General features: G+C 50.3%; 1 protein-coding gene across 2 annotated transcripts in view; it reads right to left on the reverse strand.

Moving 5' to 3' along the window:
* Nucleotides 1-13,285, reverse strand: part of LDAH (lipid droplet associated hydrolase) — a 300,338-nt gene extending 287,053 nt beyond the window's left edge. For both annotated transcript variants that reach the window (XM_073568296.1, XM_073568298.1), the window contains exon 1: nt 13,176-13,285. The gene's annotated coding sequence lies outside the window, so the exon portion shown is untranslated. The remainder of the gene's footprint in view (nt 1-13,175) is intronic.
* Nucleotides 13,286-15,725: the final 2,440 nt, after the last annotated feature.

Raw genomic sequence — 15,725 nt, forward strand, 5'->3', positions numbered from 1 at the left:
TGCCGGCTTATTGACAGCCACAATGCCGCGCCCAGTGCCGGCTTATTGACAAACACAATGCCGCTCCCAGTTACAGCTTATTACCAGCCACAATGCCGCTCCCAGTGCCGGCTTATTGATAGCCACAATGCCGCTCCCAGTGCCGGCTTATTGACAGCCACAATGTCGCGCCCAGTGCCGGCTTACTGAGAGCCACGATGCCGCGCCCAGTGCCGGCTTATTGACAGCCACAATGTCGCGCCCAGTGCCGGCTTATTGACAGCCACAATGCCGCTCCCAGTGCCGGCTTATTGATAGCCACAATGCTGCTCCCAGTGCCGGCTTATTACCAGCCACAATGCCGCTCCCAGTGCCGGCTTATTGATAGCCACAATGCCGCTCCCAGTGCCGGCTTATTGACAGCCACAATGTCGCGCCCAGTGCCGGCTTACTGAGAGCCACGATGCCGCGCCCAGTGCCGCCTTATTGACAGCCACAATGTCGCGCCCAGTGCCGGCTTATTGACAAACACAATGCCGCTCCCAGTTACAGCTTATTACCAGCCACAATGCCGCTCCCAGTGCCGGCTTATTGATAGCCACAATGCCGCTCCCAGTGCCGGCTTATTGACAGCCACAATGCCGCGCCCAGTGCCGGCTTATTGACAGCCACAATGCCGCGCCCAGTGCCGGCTTATTGACAAACACAATGACGCTCCCAGTTACAGCTTATTACCAGCCACAATGCCGCTCCCAGTGCCGGCTTATTGACAGCCACAATGCCCCTCCCAGTGCCGGCTTATTGACAGCCACAATGCCGCTCCCAGTGCCGGCTTATTGACAGCCACAATGTCGCGCCCAGTGCCGGCTTACTGAGAGCCACGATGCCGCGCCCAGTGCCGGCTTATTGACAGCCACAATGTCGCGCTCAGTGCCGGCTTATTGACAGCCACAATGCCGCTCCCAGTGCCGGCTTATTGATAGCCACAATGCTGCTCCCAGTGCCGGCTTATTACCAGCCACAATGCCGCTCCCAGTGCCGGCTTATTGATAGCCACAATGCCGCTCCCAGTGCCGGCTTATTGACAGCCACAATGTCGCGCCCAGTGCCGGCTTACTGAGAGCCACGATGCCGCGCCCAGTGCCGGCTTATTGACAGCCACAATGTCACGCCCAGTGCCGGCTTATTGACAGCCACAATGCCGCTCCCAGTGCCGGCTTATTGACAGCCACAATGCTGCTCCCAGTGCCGGCTTATTACCAGCCACAATGCCGCTCCCAGTGCCGGCTTATTGATAGCCACAATGCCGCTCCCAGTGCCGGCTTATTGACAGCCACAATGCCGCTCCCAGTGCCGGCTTATTGACAGCCACAATGCCCCTCCCAGTGCCGGCTTATTGACAGCCACAATGCCGCGCCCAGTGCCGGCTTATTGACAAACACAATGCCGCTCCAGTTACAGCTTATTACCAGCCACAATGCCGCTCCCAGTGCCGGCTTATTGATAGCCACAATGCTGCTCCCAGTGCCGGCTTATTGACAGCCACAATGCCGCGCCCAGTGCCGGCTTATTGACAGCCACAATGCCGCGCCCAGTGCCGGCTTATTGACAAACACAATGCCGCTCCCAGTTACAGCTTATTACCAGCCACAATGCCGCTCCCAGTGCCGGCTTATTGACAGCCACAATGCCGCTCCCAGTGCCGGCTTATTGACAGCCACAATGCCCCTCCCAGTGCCGGCTTATTGACAGCCACAATGCCGCGCCCAGTGCCGGCTTATTGACAAACACAATGCAGCTCCCAGTTACAGCTTATTACCAGCCACAATGCCGCTCCCAGTGCCGGCTTATTGACAGCCACAATGTCGCGCCCAGTGCCGGCTTACTGAGAGCCACGATGCCGCGCCCAGTGCCGGCTTATTGATAGCCACATTGCCGCTCCCAGTGCCGGCTTATTGACAGCCGCAATGCAGCTCCCAGTTACAGATTATTACCAGCCACAATGCCGCGCCCAGTGCCGGCTTATTGCCAGCCACAATGCCGCTCCCAGTGCCGGCTTATTGCCAGCCACAATGCTGCTCCCAGTGCCGGCTTATTGACAGCCACAATGTCGCGCCCAGTGCCGGCTTATTGATAGCCACAATGCCGCTCCCAGTGCCGGCTTATTGATAGCCACAATGCCGCTCCCAGTGCCGGCTTACTGAGAGCCACGATGCCGCGCCCAGTGCCGGCTTATTGATAGCCACGATGCCGCTCCCAGTACCGGCTTATTGACAGCCACAATGCCGCTCCCAGTGCCGGCTTATTGACAGCCACAATGCCGCTCCCAGTGCCGGCTTATTGACAGCCGCAATGCAGCTCCCAGTTACAGATTATTACCAGCCACAATGCTGCTCCCAGTGCAGGCTTATTGCCAGCCACAATGCTGCTCCCAGTGCCGGCTTATTGCCAGCCACAATGCCGCTCCCAGTGCCGGCTTATTGCTAGCCACAATGCCTGTCCCAGTGCCGGCTTATTGCTAGCCACAATGCCGCTCCCAGTGCCGGCTTATTGCCAGCCACAATGCCTGTCCCAGTGCCGGCTTATTGCTAGCCACAATGCCTGTCCCAGTGCCGGCTTATTGCTAGCCACAATGCCGCTCCCAGTGCCGGCTTATTGCTAGCCACAATGCCTCTCCCAGTGCCGGCTTATTGCTAGCCACAACGCCTGTCCCAGTGCCGGCTTATTGCTAGCCACAACGCCTGTCCCAGTGCCGGCTTATTGCCAGCTACAATGCTGCTCCCAGTTCTGGCTTATTGCCAGCTACAATGCTGCTCCCAGTTCTGGCTTACTAACAGCCACAATGCCGCTCCCAGTGCCGGCTTATTGCTAGCCACAATGCCTGTCCCAGTGCCGGCTTATTGCTAGCCACAATGCCGCTCCCAGTGCCGGCTTATTGCCAGCCACAATGCCTGTCCCAGTGCCGGCTTATTGCTAGCCACAATGCCTGTCCCAGTGCCGGCTTATTGCTAGCCACAATGCCGCTCCCAGTGCCGGCTTATTGCTAGCCACAATGCCTCTCCCAGTGCCGGCTTATTGCTAGCCACAACGCCTGTCCCAGTGCCGGCTTATTGCTAGCCACGCCTGTCCCAGTGCCGGCTTATTGCCAGCTACAATGCTGCTCCCAGTTCTGGCTTATTGCCAGCTACAATGCTGCTCCCAGTTCTGGCTTATTGCCAGCTACAATGCTGCTCCCAGTTCTGGCTTACTAACAGCCACAATGCTGCTTCAAGTGCCGGCTTATTGATAGCCTCTGATGTGAAAAGCCAAGAGTCCATTATAGTAAAAAGGATATTATTAAACCTTAAATATTTCAGGGGCCTTGAAACCAAACCAAACATTGTTATTTTCCTAGAACACGGTGCATGCAAAAAACAAATACATAAGGCTTTAGGCTATGTGCACACGCTGCGGATTCACAAGCGGATTTTTCCGTGCGGATCCGCAGGTAAAACCGCAGGTAAATTGACCTGTGGTTTTACCTGCAGATTGGCCAGCGGTTTTCCCCTGCGGTTTGACACCTGGACAATGGAATAGGTGGCAAACCGCAGCGGAATCCGCAGAAAGAATTGACATGTCAATTTTTTCTGCGGATTTAAATCCGCAGCTTTCCGCAGTGTAAAAAACGCAGAATGTGCACTGCGGATTGTAAATCCCATAGACTTACATGGTACTGTTCACTGTCTGCGGAACTGCTGCGGATCCGCAGAGGCCAAATCCACTGCGGATCCGCAGCAGAATCCGCAGCGTGTGCACATACCCTTATGTGCTCACAATCCAATATTGGGACAATTTCAGGTGACCATAATGTGGCCACAATTCCCCCTACCTGAGCTTGTTTCTAATGATCAAAATGTACCAACCATCAGACAGGGCGTTACTTTGAAGGCCATATTGAAATAGAAAGCCACTGTGTAGTGCATTTTATGTTTGTGACATTTGGGGGATGGTTTTTAGAGCCAATGTCATTTTTACATGTGCATGCATGGGTGATGTTTTTAGTGGAACTAAAAATTGATAACAAAGACAATATAATGCAATACCTATTTACTAACAAATAGTCCAAACTATTAAAATATTGCGTTATTTACAATACAAAGTGAACACCATAAAAAATAAATGTCACTTCTTAAAAAAAAGATCAAAAAGTCGTCATATGTATCCGAAAAGGCTCCACTAAAAACTCCAGCTCTCCCTTGGGTGAAACAAGACCTCACACAGCGCCAAGGAGGGAAAAGGAGCTAACTTTCTGCAAAAGTATATTTTTTAAAAGTAGGCAAATTGTCTCTCGTGCCATCTTTTGGAAGTGGCAATCCTAAAAAAAACAATATCGACACTTTAACGAGCCTCGCCACAACACATGACTTAGAATAAAAGCCAAACCAGAAACTCAGTTTGAAGACGTGTTTTGGGTTGTTTGCCCCTCATCGGTGGAAATAAAGAGATCTGATTTATGAGTTCATTATGAATGTATGAGAGGCCTCTGACTGGGGTCTAAGGGGTAACGTTTCTCCTTGTGGAGAGTGACATGCCTGTGAAAGGAGACTTATAGGCCATGCAATGCCCCTCTGCAAATTGTCTCTTCAGAGAAGGAGAGGACTAGAACTCTAGCGCCACCTACTGGAAGTAGCGATCCTAAAAATCAATATAGACTCTAACAAGCCACAGGACTTAGGATAAGTTACTTATTTAAAAGTAGGAGAATTAAAAAAAACCTTGAAGATGCTGTAATAGTACTGACCTGCAGAGTAAAGATCTCTGGTTATTTTAAGTGCCCTGTAAAACCAAAACCCGAACCACCGTGGTGGAAGCGTGTTTATTTCTTCATTTTCTAACACATGATTCAATTACTGTATTTATGAAAAACAACAAAATTAAAGAATAACAATAAAAAATCAACAGCCTCATATGGCTATGTTAAGGTAAAAAATAATAAAAAAAGTTATGACTTCTGGAAGACACAAATGAAAAAAAAAAGTAGAAAAATGGGTATGGCAGGAATGAGATAAATGGCCAGTCCACCGTCATCTTAGCACAGAAGTACAGTTGTAAGAAGATAAATGGGTCACGTAAGGCTATGTGCACACGCTGCGGATTCACCTGCGGGTTTTTTCCCGCGGAAACGCAGGTAAAACCGCAGGTAAAGTGACCTGCGGTTTTGCTGCGGTTTGGCCTGCGGTTTTGCCCTGCGGTTTCACACCTCTACTATGTTAAAGGTGTGAAACCGCAGCAGAAACAATTGACATGCTGCAGAAAAAAAAACGCAGCTTTTCCGCAGGTAAAAAACCGCAGCGTGAGCACTGCGGTTTTGAAAACCCATAGGCTAACATGGTGAAGTACCATGTCTGCGGAACTGCTGCAGTTCTGCAGGGCCAAAACCGCAGCAAAACCGCAGCAAAACCGCAGCGTGTGCACATGGCCTAAAGAAAAGTTATCTAAATACCATGGAGAAGAAAAGTTACAAGTGATACAGCAGCTTAAAGTCCAGTCAGCGATTGCATAAGACCAACCAAACATCAAATCCCCAAAATATTACAAGGATCTCGTGCAGAGGAGGAAATGAGAGGCCTTGTATGACCTTCATTATGCGGCCCACTGCATTTAAAGGAAATCTTTCTGCTTATTTTATTCCCTCTTATCCCTTGAGTTTTCCATTTTTTTCCTTATCAGCCTTACGGTTGGTTCCAGAGATATAGACCTTTTCATTTAGTGCTAATTTTTATGGGATTTATGAAAGAGGCGTTGCTCATGCGTTAATTATGCAGAGCAGCCTAAAGACACGCCCTGGAGGATCCTGTGAGTCACACTCCCCCTTAAAAAGGCCACCTGTGCACTTGACCCGATCCCATCCCACTTCATCCCAAACCTCACCACAGTCTTTATCCCAACCCTAACCCATTTCTTCAACCTATCACTAACAACTGGTGTTTGCTCCTCAAGCTTTAAACATGCCTCAATCACACCTATCCACAAAAAGCCCTCTCTTGACCCATCCTCTGTATCTAGCTATCACCCTATATCACCTCTCTCCTATGCCTTAAACCTACTGGAACAACACGTCCATCTTGAACTGTCCGCCCACCTTTCTTCCTACTCCCACTTCAACCACTTACAATCTGGCTTCCGGCCGCACCACTCCACTGAAAGTAGCCAAACTAAGGTCACCAATGACCTATTAACCGCCAAGGCCAAGCGACACTACTCTGTCCTCCTCCTCCTGGACCTGTCCTCTGCCTATGACACCATGGACCATTCCCTATTATGACAGACCCTCTCATCTCTCCAGCTCAAAAATATTCCCAGAATCTGTCCTTTCCTCAACCCTCAATCTACTAAAATGCATGTGCACGCACCTGTCCAGTCCATCTTTAACTCTGCTGCCCGACTAATTCATCTCTCCTCGCTACTCCTCCACTTCTCCCCTCTGCAAATCTCTTCACTGGCTCAGATTCCCTCAGCGTATCTAGTTCAAATTACTAAAACTGACCTACAAGGCCATCTATAACTTGTCTCCTCAATATATATCTGAACTAATCTTCCGGTATCTTCCCTCACGTAATCTCCGATCCTCCCAAGACCTACTTCTCTCCTCCACACTTATTCACTCCTCACCCAACCGCCTCCAAGACTTCTCCTGAATATCCCCCATCCTCTGAAATTCTTTGCCCCAACATTTCCGACTATCAACCACATTCGGATCCTTCAGACGGAACCTGAAAACCCACCTTTTCAGGAAAGCTTACAGCCTGCAATGACCCCGCTACCTTCTCACCGCTACCTTCTCACCACTACCGGAGCTACCGCCTCACCAACACCGGAACTGTTGCAATCCCCCAACCTACTGTCGCCTTCCCCATCCCTCACGTAATCTCCGATCCTCCCAAGACCTACTTCTCTCCTCCACACTTATTCACTCCTCACCCAACCGCCTCCAAGACTTCTCCTGAATATCCCCCATCCTCTGAAATTCTTTGCCCCAACATTTCCGACTATCAACCACATTCGGATCCTTCAAACGGAACCTGAAAACCCACCTTTTCAGGAAAGCTTACAGCCTGCAATGACCCCGCTACCTTCTCACCACTACCGGAGCTACCGCCTCACCAACACCGGAACTGTTGCAATCCCCCAACCTACTGTCTCCTTCCCCATCATCCTATAGAATGTAAGCCCGCAAGAGCAGGGTCATTTCCCCCCTGTATCAGTCTGTGATTGTTAGTTTCTTTACTGGAAGTGATATCTGTAATTTGTATGTAACCCCTTCTCATGTACAGCACCATGGAATCAATGGTGCTTTATAAATAAATGATAATCATCTCTTGGCATCACAGACTTGGCCCTATCTTGGATCTTGTCATACCTGACCGGATATTCAGCGTCTCCCAGTCGCACACCACCTCCTCACCGCGTCCCCTATTTGTCGAAGGAAGTACCGCAAGGTTCAGTCCTAGGACCCCTGCTCTTCTCCATTTACACCTTCGGCCTGAGACAGCTTATAGAATCTCACGGCTTGTAGTATCACCTCTATGCTGATGACACACAGATCTACATCTCTGGACCAGAATTCATCAGCTTTCCCCCAGCTCACTCGACCCCCCCTAACGGACCTATCCATTAATGTAAATGGCTGCCCACTCTCCCCAGTCCCACAAGCTCGCTGCCTCGGGGTAATCCTTGACACTGATCTCTCTTTCAAACCACATATCCAAGCCCTTTCCATTTCCTGCCGACTTCAACTCAAAAACATTTCACGGATCTGTACATTCCTCAACCAAGAATCTGCAAAAACCCTAGTCCATGCCCTCATCATCTCCCGCCTTGACTACTGCAACCTCCGGCTCTGTGGCCTCCCCTCTAACACTCTCGCACCCCTCCAATCTATTCTAAACTCTGCTGCTCGACTAATCCACCTGTTCCCCGGCCTCTCCCCTCTGTCAATCCCTGCACTGGCTCCCCATTACCCAAAGACTCCAGTTCAAAACCCTAACCATGACATACAAAGCCATCCACAACCTGAGTCCTCCATATATCTGTAACCTCGTCTCCCGATAAGGGGGTTTTACTCATAGCGATATCGCTAGAAATATCGCTATAACGTCACCGTCACCGTCACAGCGATATCGCTATGTGTGATACTTACCTCCGACCGGCTCCCCCTGCTGTCCAACGCTGATTGCGCAAGATCGGCCGGCTCCATTTCACGTCGGGCGCTTCCTGCTGGCGCCGACGAACGACGTGTGAAGGCGGGTGGGAGGACGTCATCATCGCTGCGTGTGAAAGGTAAGTAACGACTGCTGTATCGCTGCTGCATCGCTGTGAGAGCTGCCTGTGTGGCAGCTCACTAGCGATCATTAACGATGCACCAGCGATCCTGACCGGGTCGTATCGTGGTCGGGATCGCTGGTGCATTGCTAAATGTAAAATGGCCTTTACTTACCTACAAGCAACCTCAGACCCTCACAAGATCTCCTGTACTCCCCTCTTATCTCCTCTTCCCACAATCGCATACAAGATTTCTCCCGCGCATCCCCCCTACTATGGAACTCTCTACCACAACATATCGGACTCTCCCCTACCATGGAAACCTTCAAAAAGAACCCGATTCATGTTCTCTGGGGTCTCAGCTACCCCCTTTCGCATGAAGAAGGGAGGCGCCGGACGGGACGGCGACACCCATCGGACCGGACCGCCCACCTCGGTGTGTACAATATAACGTGTTTTTCTTAACTTCCAGGTTACATCGAAGGCTTATCTACAGCATTACAGAATGCTGTAGGTAAGCCCCCGATGACTATGCTGGCAGCCAATAGGGGAAAAAAAGGGTGACAGATTCCCTTTAAGCAGAAGGAGCCCATGGGACCTTCAATATGTAAAGCGGAAGAATGGGCCAAAATCACACCTGGGCAATGCCTGCGACCAGTTTTTCCATACAGGAGGCGACTTAAAGCTGTAATCACCAGTCAGGCTTTTGTACGAAGTATAAGGCTATGTGCCCACGATGTGATTTTTAAGCGTTTTTGCCGCGCTTATCGGCGCGAAAACGCTGCGAAAACGTTTAAAAATTGTGTACAGAACACCCCCCATGCATTCCTATGGCATTCCGCACATGCTGTGCTAATGCTGCGCTTTTTTCCGCGGCGGAATCGCATCGCGGAAAAAATCGCAGCATGCTCATTCTTTTGTGCGGAATCGCAAAGAATTGCCGCGATTCCGCACCCATAGGAATGCATGAGAATCGCTTACTTCCCGCATGTGGCTATGCCCACCATGCGGGAAGTTAAGCGTCTCATGTGCGTTGGTACCCACGGTGTGGAGGAGAGGAGACTGTCCTCCAGGCCCTGGGTACCATACCCCTGTAAAAAAAAGAATAAAAAATAAAAAAATCGGGGTATATTTACCTTCCGACGTCCCGCGCTGCATTCCCGGCCTAAGCGTTTCCAGTAATGCCTTGCGGCAGGGTCCAGTGATGACGTGGTCTCGTGAGATCGCTATAGCAACGCGAGACCAACGTCATCACAGGTCTCGCAAGACATTACTGGGAACGCTGTGGCCCGGGATGGCAGCGCGGGACGTCGGAAGGTAAATATACCCCGAGTTTTTATTTTTTTATCATTTTTAACATTCTATCTTTTACTATTTGAGGCCGCATAAGCGGCCTCAATAGTAAAAACCTGGTCACACTTGTCAAACACTATGTTTGAAGAGTGTGACCAACCTGTCAATCACTTTCCAAGCGATGCTTCAAATCGCTTGGAAAGTGCTTGAGAAAATCGCGGCAAAATTGCGAACAGAATCGCGGTGAAATCGCGCGGAAAAAAACGCGCGATTTCTGGGAAGGAGTCCGGTTTTCAGTGTGCGTTTTAAAACGCAACGTGGGCCCATAGCCTTAAATACATTTCAGTAAGCGAGTTAAATACTTTTTCCATTTGTCACTTCTAATTATTACACAGAATTTCTAGACATCTGTGGTGTGATTTCATTGCCTGTGTGGACAGGTTGTTACTGATATCTGGTGAGAATTTTATGTCAATAGCACCTTTAGAAATATATTTACTTTGAAAATTGAAGACGAGCTCAATACTTATTTCACCCGCTTTTTGTACATTTATATGTATGCATACATATTGTAGTATATAATATACAGTACAGACCAAAAGTTTGGACACACCTTCTCATTCAAAGCGTTTTCTTTATTTTCATGACTATGAAAATTGTAGATTCACTCTGAAGGCATCAAAACTATGAATTAACACATGTGGAATTATATAATTAACAAAAAAGTGTGAAACAACCGAAAATACTGTGTGTCTTATATTCACAGTCCTGAAAATAAAGAAAACTCTTTGAATGAGAAGGTGTGTCCAAACTTTTGGTCTGTACTGTATATATACTGTACACATCACACACACTACAAGCACACCTAGCACCTAGGTATATATCTAATATATAAAGCTCAAGTGTATGTATGTATGATGGGTATATGGGCACGGGACTATGGGATGGAGGATATGTATGATGGGTATATGGGCATGGGACTATGGGATGGAGGATGTGTGTGATGGGTATATGGGTATGGGACTATGGGATGGAGGATGTGTGATGGGTATATGGGCATGGGACTATGGGATGGAGGATATGTATGATGGGTATATGGGCACGGGACTATGGGATGGAGGATGTGTGATGGGTATATGGGCACAGGACTATGGGATGGAGGATGTGTGATGGGTATATGGGCATGGGACTATGGGATGGAGGATGTGTGATGGGTATATGGGCACAGGACTATGGGATGGAGGATGTGTGATGGGTATATGGGCACGGGACTATGGGATGGAGGATGTGTGATGGGTATATGGGCACGGGACTATGGGATGGAGGATATGTATGACAGGTATATGGGCATGGGACTATGGGATGGAGGATGTGTGACGGGTATATGGGCACGGGACTATGGGATGGAGGATATGCATGGTGGGTATATGGGCACAGGACTATGGGATGGAGGATGTGTGATGGGTATATGGGCATGGTACTATGGGATGGAGGATGTGTGATGGGTATATGGGCACGGGACTATGGGATGGAGGATATGTGTGATGGGTATATGGGCACAGGACTATGGGATGGAGGATGTGTGATGGGTATATGGGCACGGGACTATGGGATGGAGGATGTGTGATGGGTATATGGGCACAGGACTATGGGATGGAGGATATGTATGATGGGTATATGGGTATGGGACTATGGGATGGAGGATGTGTGATGGGTATATGGGCACGGGACTATGGGATGGAGGCTATGTATGATGGGTATATGGGCACGGGACTATGGGATGGAGGATGTGTATGATGGGTATATGGGCACGGGACTATGGGATGGAGGATATGCATGATGGGTATATGGGCACAGGACTATGGGATGGAGGATGTGTGATGGGTATATGGGCATGGGACTATGGGATGGAGGATGTGTGATGGGTATATGGGCACAGGACTATGGGATGGAGGATATGTGTGATGGGTATATGGGCACAGGACTATGGGATGGAGGATGTGTGATGGGTATATGGGCACGGGACTATGGGATGGAGGATATGCATGATGGGTATATGGGCACAGGACTATGGGATGAAGGATATGTATGATGGGTATATGGGTATGGGACTATGGGATGGAGGATGTGTGATGGGTATATGGGTATGGGACTATGGGATGGAGGATGTATGATGGGTATATGGGCACAGGACTATGGGATGGAGGATGTGTGATGGGTATATGGGCATGGGACTATGAGATGAAGGATGTGTGATGGGTATATGGGCACGGGACTATGGGATGGAGGATGTGTGATGGGTATATGGGCACGGGACTATGGGATGGAGGATGTGTGATGGGTATATGGGCATGGGACTATGAGATGAAGGATGTGTGATGGGTATATGGGCATGGGACTATGAGATGAAGGATGTGTGATGGGTATATGGGCACGGGACTATGGGATGGAGGATATGTGTGATGGGTATATGGGCACAGGACTATGGGATGGAGGATGTGTGATGGGTATATGGGCACGGGACTATGAGATGGAGGATATGTGTGATGGGTATATGGGCACAGGACTATGGGATGGAGGATATGTGTGATGGGTATATGGGCACGGGACTATGGGATGGAGGCTATGTATGATGGGTATATGGGCACGGGACTATGGGATGGAGGATGTGTATGATGGGTATATGGGCATGGGACTATGGGATGGAGGATGTGTGATGGGTATATGGGCATGGGACTATGAGATGAAGGATGTGTGATGGGTATATGGGCATGGGACTATGAGATGAAGGATGTGTGATGGGTATATGGGCACGGGACTATGGGATGGAGGATATGTGTGATGGGTATATGGGCACAGGACTATGGGATGGAGGATGTGTGATGGGTATATGGGCACGGGACTATGAGATGGAGGATATGTGTGATGGGTATATGGGCACAGGACTATGGGATGGAGGATATGTGTGATGGGTATATGGGCACGGGACTATGGGATGGAGGATATGTGTGATGGGTATATGGGCACAGGACTATGGGATGGAGGATGTGTATGATGGGTATATGGGCACGGGACTATGGGATGGAGGATGTGTATGATGGGTATATGGGCACGGGACTATGGGATGGAGGATGTGTATGATGGGTATATGGGCACGGGACTATGGGATGGAGGATAACTATAATTTATTATAACTAACCACAGTTGGTTACTATGCCCGGGCAGCGCCAGGCTCTTCAGCTAGTATATATATATATATATATATATATATATATATATATATACAGTATTTTATAATTACACATATATAGTACACACACCTAGCACCCAGGTATATACATATATATATATATCACACCCTTCTGCCCCTGTGTTCATTGCTCATCCCCTGACATGCCGCTGACCTTGGCCTCTGGCCGCAGACTGATCATCTCCCCACATAACACATTGCTGACAGTAGCTGTCAATCACAATGATTGACAGTTCAGCACCAAAGCGCAGTGCGGCGGCTGCGGCCAGCACACAGGCAGGAGAGCTGCTCCCCGGGGCGGACAGGGCAGGTGACAGGACCCGTGCAGCCGGGGCTTGTGTCTGTGCTGTACCTCATACAGAACCGCAGCGGCTCCTGCTATGTCAGTCCCGCATTCACACACAGGAGGTAGAGTAGCCCTGAAGTGGCCGCGTCCCTGCAGGCTCCGCCCCTCCGGCCCGACGTCATTACGTCACTTTGAGAGAGAAACTGAAAGTCTCTGAGGGGGCGGGGTTTGCGTGCTCACGGCGGCCATGTTTGTTACTGGCAGAGCGGGAAGCAGCTGTAGGTTTAAGCCAAATTTGTTAGATTTTACTTGCTATCTGTGCGGCCTGATAACATTTCATGTTTTCTTTTCACTTATTGGGAAAAAAAAATAATCCTCAGATTGCGTAGTTGCTATCGGCAACAGCATAATATTTACCATGCACTAGTTTTATACACAAAGTTGAGACCTGTCGTGATCATTTTTTTCACCATTCCCTTCTTTTAAAAGCGAGTGATGGGAATGAGCTGTCTGCTCCTAGGCCGTCTCCTCAGCGCTGCTCTTTACCCTCAAAACGTCTCCTCAACTCTCATCTCTGCTCTCAGGCCATCTCCACAGAGCTTCTCTCTGCTCTCAGGCATCTCTCAGTGCTTATCTCTGCTCTCAGGCATCTCTCAGTGCTTATCTCTGGTCTCAGGCTGTCTCCTTAGAGCTTCTCTCTGGTCTCAGGCAGTCTCCTCAGCGCTTCTCTCTGGTCTCAGGCCGTCTCCTCAGAGCTTCTCTCTGGTCTCAGGCAGTCTCCTCAGTGCTCATCTTTGGTCTCGGGCCATCTCCTCAGAGCGTCTCTCAGGTCTCAGGCTGTCTCCTCAGAGCGTCTCTCAGGTCTCAGGCTGTCTCCTCAGAGCGTCTCTCAGGCTATCTCCTCAGCGCTCATCTCTGGTTTCAGGCTGTCTTCTCAGAGCTTCTCTCTGGTCTCAGGCTGTCTCCACAGAGCTCATCTCTGGTGTCAGGATGTCTCCTCAGCGCTCATCTCTGGTCTCAGGCCATCTCCTCAGAGCTTCTCTCTGGTCTCAGGCCGTCTCCTCAGTGCTTCTCTTTGGTCTCAGGCCATCTCCTCAGTGCTCATCTCTGGTCTCAGGCCGTCTCCTCAGAGCTTCTTTCTGGTCACAGGCCGTCTCCTCAGAACTTCTCTCTGGTCTCAAGCCGTCTCCTCAGTGCTCATCTCTGGTCTCAGGCTGTCTCCTCGGAGCTTCTCTATGGCATCAGGCTGTCTCCTCAGAGCTTCTCTCTGGTCTCAGGCTGTCTCCTCAGAGCTTCCCTCTGGTCTCAGGCTGTCTCCTCAGAGCTTCTCTCTGGTCTCAGGCCGTCTCCTCAGCGCTCAACTCTGGCTTCAAGCTGTCTTCTCAGAGCTTCTCTCTGGTCTCAGGCCGTCTCCTCAGAGCTTCTTTCTGGTCACAGGCCGTCTCCTCAGAACTTCTCTCTGGTCTCAAGCCGTCTCCTCAGTGCTCATCTCTGGTCTCAGGCTGTCTCCTCGGAGCTTCTCTATGGCATCAGGCTGTCTCCTCAGAGCTTCTCTCTGGTCTCAGGCTGTCTCCTCAGAGCTTCCCTCTGGTCTCAGGCCGTCTCCTCGGAGCTTCTCTATGGTATTAGGCTGTCTCCTCAGAGCTTCTCTCTGGTCTCAGGCTGTCTCCTCAGAGCTTCTCTCTGGTCTCTAGCCGTCTCCTCAGCGCTCATCTATGGTTTCAAGCGGTCTTCTCAGAGCTTCTCTCTGGTCTCAGGCCGTCTCCACAGAGCTCATCTCTGGTGTCAGGATGTCTCCTCAGAGCTTCTCTCTGGTCTCAGGCCATCTCCTCAGTGCTCATCTCTGGTCTCAGGCTGTCTCCTCGGAGCTTCTCTGTGGTATTAGGCTGTCTCCTCAGAGCTTCTCTCTGGTCTCAGGCTGTCTCCTCAGAGCTTCTCTCTGGTCTCAGACCGTCTCCTCAGCGCTCATCTCTGGTTTCAGGCGGTCTTCTCAGAGCTTCTCTCTGGTCTCAGGCCGTCTCCACAGAGCTCATCTCTGGTGTCAGGACATCTCCTCAGAGCTTCTCTCTGGTCTCAGGCCATCTCCTCAGTGCTCATCTCTGGTCTCAGGCTGTCTCCTCGGAGCTTCTCTGTGGTATTAGGCTGTCTCCTCAGAGCTTCTCTCTGGTCTCAGGCTGTCTCCTCAGAGCTTCTCTCTGGTCTCAGACCGTCTCCTCAGCGCTCATCTCTGGTTTCAGGCTGTCTTCTCAGAGCTTCTCTCTGGTCTCAGGCTGTCTCCACAGAGCTCATCTCTGGTGTCAGGATGTCTCCTCAGCACTCATCTCTGGTCTCAGGCCATCTCCTCAGAGCTTCTCTCTGGTCTCAGGCCGTCTCCTCAGTGCTTCTCTTTGGTCTCAGGCCATCTCCTCAGTGCTCATCTCTGGTCTCAGGCCGTCTCCTCAGAGCTTCTTTCTGGTCACAGGCCGTCTCCTCAGAACTTCTCTCTGGTCTCAAGCCGTCTCCTCAGTGCTCATCTCTGGTCTCAGGCTGTCTCCTCGGAGCTTCTCTATGGCATCAGGCTGTCTCCTCAGAGCTTCTCTCTGGTCTCAGGCTGTCTCCTCAGAGCTTCCCTCTGGT

Source organism: Dendrobates tinctorius, unplaced genomic scaffold, assembly GCF_039654945.1.
Source record: "Dendrobates tinctorius isolate UK_male_01 unplaced genomic scaffold, ASM3965494v1 ptg000021l, whole genome shotgun sequence".
Classification (NCBI taxonomy): domain Eukaryota; kingdom Metazoa; phylum Chordata; class Amphibia; order Anura; family Dendrobatidae; genus Dendrobates; species Dendrobates tinctorius.